At 41.7% G+C, this 5396-nt stretch overlaps 1 non-coding gene across 1 annotated transcript; it reads right to left on the bottom strand.

Moving 5' to 3' along the window:
• Positions 1 to 363: 363 nt before the first annotated feature.
• On the bottom strand, positions 364 to 470 carry LOC141700746 (small nucleolar RNA R71). The gene has a single exon (XR_012566479.1). It is a non-coding gene; the product is annotated as a small nucleolar RNA R71 (small nucleolar RNA).
• Between the last annotated feature and the right edge of the window lie 4926 nt (positions 471 to 5396).

Here is a 5396-nt window from a genome sequence, read left to right as displayed (position 1 = left end):
GCTTTGATGGACTATTCTCAGCCAAAGATCAATGATATTCAGTCTAGCATTATCAGACTAGCCATCTCGGCTAACACCTTTAAAATCAAGTCGAGCACGATTCAGATGATACAAAATTCAATTCAGTTTGGGGGTTTTCCTATAGAAGATCCCAACATGCACATCAGGGATTTCATCGATATCTGCGACACTTTCAAGTTCAATGGAGTTTCTGAATATGCTATTAAGCTGAGGCTTTTCCCATTCTCTCTGAGGGATAAGGCTTAGTGGTGGTTACATTCTCTACCAGCAGTATCTATCACCAAATGGGATGATCTTGCTCAGAAATTTCTCACTAAATTCTTCCCTATGGCGAAGACAACTGCAATCAGGAATGCTCTTACTCAGTTTGCGCAGCAATCTGGAGAATCTTTATGTGAGGCTTGGGATCGCTACAAGGAAATGCTTAGGAAGTGCCCTCACTATGGCATGCCTGATTGGATGATCATAAATTGCTTCTACAATGATTTAAGAGCACAATCTAGACCCATGCTCGATGCAGCAGTAGGTGGAGCCTTATGGGCTAAGAGCTACGATGAAGCTTATGAGTTGATTGAGCTAATGGTTGCTAAAAAATACCAGAATCCAATGCAGAGAATGCCGCAAGGCAAGGTAGTCGGGGTTCTGGAAGTGGATACAACTACTGCTATAGCTGCTCAACTTCAAGCTTTGACGATAAAAGTGGATTCTTTGGCTAATTATGGAGTTAATCAGATCACAAGTGTTTGTGAGCTTTGTGCAGGTGCATATGAGACTGAGCATTGTGCTATTTCTAGTGAATCAGCTCAGTTTGTGAGCAACTTTCAGAGGTCACAACAACGAACTCCGACCACTTATCATACCAACAACCGCAATCACCCTAACTTCAGCTGGAGCAACAATCAGAATGTGGTACAACAACCTTATCATCCATATGCAACAAAGCAATATAACCCTTCTAGTTTTTAAAAACCGCAATATGCACCAAGGCAATAACTCCAACTTCAGCAGCTACCACAATCTAATGAAAAATCTGAATTGGAGGAGTTGAGGCTCATGTACAAGAGCCAAGCAGTTTCTATCAAGACTCTGGAGAATCAAATTGGACAGATTGCCAATGCCTTGTTGAATCATCAACCTGGAACACTTCCTAATGACACAGAAGTTCAAGGCAAGAGGGAAGCAAAAGAACAGGTTAAGGCAATTACATTGAGATCTGGAAAGGTTGCGAATCCCAAAAATCTCAAGTTCCAGAATCTGAAGTTGTGGCTGAAGAAGATGTGCAGAAGGAAGCAGAGGCGGAACTAAGGAAGACAGCTGTTGTTAACACTCATCCTGAGGGTAATACAGGGGAAAAACAGTTCTATCCTTTACCTCATTTTCCTAAGAGGCTGCAGAAGCAAAAGCTGGATAAGCAATCTGCTAAGTTCTTGGAAGTTTTCAAGAAACTTCATATCAACATACCTTTCGCTGAAGCTCTTGAACATATGCCTAGTTATGCAAAGTTCATGAAAGGTATTCTCTCTCGTAAAGTGAAGCTCGATGACTTAGAGATCATTGCTCTCATGGTGGAATGCAGTGCTGTGCTAGAACAGAAGTTTCCTCCGAAGCTTAAAGATCCTAGAGGCTTCACTATTCCTTGTACCATCGGAAAGGTGTCATTCGACAAGTGCTTATGTGACTTGGGAGCTAGAATGAATCCGATGCCTTTTTCTATCTTCAATAAATTGGGTTTACCTGATCCAAATCCTACCTATATGTCTTTATAGTTGGCCGATCGCTCTATTACATATCCACAAGGCATTATGGAGGATGTATTGGTCAAAGTGGACAAACTCATCTTTCCGGCTGACTTTGTAATTCTTTATTTCGAGGAGGATAAGAAGATTCCCATAATCTTGGGAAGACCTTTATTGGCAACTGACCGAACCTTGATTGATGTGCAGAAAGGTGAGCTCACTATTCGAGTTCAGGATCAGGATGTGACCTTCAATCTTTTTAATGCCATAAAATTCCCTACTGATGAAGAGGAGTGCTTTAAGGTGGAATTGGTCAAATCTGTGGTTGCTTCAGAATTGGATCAAATGCTAAAATCTGATGCCTTAGAGAAAGCCTTGATAGGGGATTCCGATAGTGAAGATGATGAAAATGATGAGCAATTACAGTATTTGAATGCTTCTCCTTGGAAGCGAAGACTGGAAATGCCTTTTGAATCTCTTGGATTAGAAGAGCTGAAAAATTCTCCAAGGCGCCTCAAGCCATCTATTGAGGAAGCTCCTACACTCGAGCTTAAACCTTTGCCTGAACATTTGAGGTATGCGTTTTTAGGTGATGCATCTACTTTGCTTGTTATTATTGCATCTGACCTTTTAGGCGGTGATGAGGAAAAGCTCTTGAGAATTCTTAGAGAGTACAAATCGGAAATTGGATGGACTATAGCAGATATCAAGGGAATCAGCCCTTCTTATTGCATGCACAAAATTCTGCTAGAGGAAGGAAGCAAGCCTACTGTTAAGCAACAGAAAAGGCTAAATCCAATCATGAAAGAGGTTGTGAAGAAGGAAATTCTCAAGTGTCTAGATGCAGAGATCATCTATCCCATTTCTGACAGTTCTTGGGTAAGCCCAGTTCAGTGTGTGCCGAAAAAAGGAGGTATCACCGTGGTTGCTAATGAAAAGAATGAGCTTATTTCTACTCGAACAGTCACGGGGTGGAGAGTTCGCATGGATTACAGGAAGCTGAACAAAGCCACAAGGAAAGATCATTTCCCTCTTCCTTTTATTGATCAGATGCTTGACAGGTTGGCTGGGCATGAGTACTGCTGTCTTCTGAATGGCTATTCGGGTTATAATCAGATTTATATTGCTCTAGAAGATCAAGAAAAGACTACTTTCACTTGTCCTTTTGGTACTTTTGCCTTCAGAAGAGTTTCTTTTGGGTTATGTGGTGCACCAGCCACATTTCAGATATGCATGATGGCTATCTTCTCTGATATGATTGGAAATAATGTAGAAGTGTTCATGGATGACTTCTCTGTCTTTGGAACTTCTTATGATGAATGCTTACACAATCTTGGTTTAGTGCTGAAAAGGTGTGTTGAGACCAATCTGGTTCTTAATTGGGAGAAATGCCACTTTATGGTACGATAGGGCATTATTCTTGGGCACAAGGTCTCTTGTAAAGGTCTTGAGGTGGATAAAGCCAAGGTGGGGGTCATTGAAAACCTTCCCCCACCAATTTTCGTTAAGGGAATTTGCAGCTTTCTTGGTCATGCGGGTTTCTATCGGTGTTTCATCAAGGACTTCTCGAAAATCTCTAAACCCTTGTGCAATCTTCTAGAGAAAGATGTCCCGTTCAAGTTTGATGACGAGTGCCTAGCTGCTTTTGAGAGCTTAAAGAAGAGTTTGATTACGGCACCTGTCATAACTGCACCTGATTGGAATGAGCCTTTTGAAATGATGTGCGATGCAAGTGATTATGCAGTTGGAGCAGTTCTTGGGCAAAGGAAGAACAATATATTTCATGTGGTCTACTATACTAGTAAGACCCTCAATGGTGCTCAACTGAATTACACTACTACTGAGAAAGAACTATTGGCCATTGTCTATGGTTTTGAGAAGTTTCGATCTTATTTGCTTGGGACGAAGGTGACAGTTTTCATTGATCACCCTACTATTCTCTATCTCGTCTCGAAGAAGGACTCGAAGCCTAGATTGATTCGATGGGTTCTTTTACTTCAGGAGTTTGACTTGGAGATCAAGGATAGGAAAGGTACTGAGAATCAAGTCGCTGATCATCTCTCTCATTTAGAAGATCCAGGTACAACTTCACAGGATAAGTCATTGATAAATGAGTCTTTTCCCGATGAGAAGTTGTTTGGGGTGCAAGCAGAAGAACCGTGGTTCGCAGACACTGTGAACTACCTTGTGAGCAAGGTTATGCCTTCAGACTTGACTTATGCTCAAAGGAAGAAGTTTCTTCATGAAGTGAAGTGGTACGTGTGGGATGAGCCGTTCTTGTTTCGGCAATGAGCTGACCAAATCATCAGCAGATGTATTCCTTACATCAAAACGGGGGGGGGGATCTTGTGAGACTGCCATTCGACTGTTTATGGAGGCCACTATGGTGGAGAAAAGACAGCAGCTCGTATCCTTCAAGCAGGATTCTTCTGGTCAACTTTGTTTAAGGATGTGCATCGGTTCATTTTGAAATGTGATCGATGCCAGCGTGTTGGTAATATTGCAAAGAGGGATGAGAAGCCTCTTAATGTGCTTCTCGAGGTTGAGGTCTTCGATGTTTGGGAAATTGACTTCATGGGGCCATTTGTCTCATCTTGTAATAATCTTGTTGGCGGTCGATTATGTGTCGAAATGGGTGGAAGTTAAAGCTTTGTCGACAAATGATGCGAAGGTAGTGCTTAATTTTCTTCACAAGCAGATATTCACAAGATTTGGAACTCCAAGAGTCATAATCAGTGACGAGGGATCACATTTCTGCAATCGCAAGTTCACTGCTATGATGCAAAGATATAATGTGAATCATCGTATTGCTACAACCTACAATCCTCAAACTAATGGACAAGCTGAGGTATCTAACAGAGAGATCAAGCGTATTCTAGAGAAAGTTGTATGTCCATCAAGAAAGGATTGGTCTTTGAAGCTGGATGAAGCTGTTTGGGCGTATCGAACAACATACAAGACTCCGCTAGGCATGTCACCATTTCAATTGGTTTATGGTAAGGGATGTTATTTACCTATGGAGCTAGAGCACAAAGCATATTGGGCTTTGAAGAAATTGAACCTTGATATGGATGCAGCTGGTAAGAAAATGATGCTTCAATTGAATGAACTCGACAAGTTCCGACTTCAAGCGTATGAGAACAACAAAATGTATGAGAAGAAAGTCAAGAGGTGGCACGATAGGGGTCTAGTGCTCAAATCATTTGTGTCGTGGCAACAAGTTCTTTTGTTCAACTCTCGTCTCCGTCTTTTTCCTGGAAAGTTGAAGTCGAGGTGGTCAGGGCCGTTTTTTATCAAATTGTGTTTCCATATGGAGCGGTAGAGATTTTTAAGAATGATCCAGGCCAAGCATTCAAGGTTAATGGTCAGCATTTGAAGCATTACTATGGAGATACGGCAAACCGTGAAGTGGTTAGTGCCGTTTTGTTGGAAACTTGATCTCGGGAATTCTAAGTCAAGCTAACGGCGTAAACCAAGCACTTCTTGGGAGGCAACCCAAGATTGTTGTACATTAGTAGATAGAAGGAAGAAGAAAACAAGAAGAAAACTTAAAAAAACAAACATAAAAAAATCATTGTCAACTACAGTAGCACGGCGTGCCCGCGCTGGAAAGCGGGGCGGCCGCGCTGAAAACTTCAG

Source organism: Apium graveolens, unplaced genomic scaffold (genome assembly GCF_009905375.1).
Source record: "Apium graveolens cultivar Ventura unplaced genomic scaffold, ASM990537v1 ctg2871_1, whole genome shotgun sequence".
In the NCBI taxonomy this organism is placed as follows: domain Eukaryota; kingdom Viridiplantae; phylum Streptophyta; class Magnoliopsida; order Apiales; family Apiaceae; genus Apium; species Apium graveolens.
Note: the sequence above shows the minus strand (reverse complement) of the source record. Positions and strands in the feature narration are given on the sequence as shown.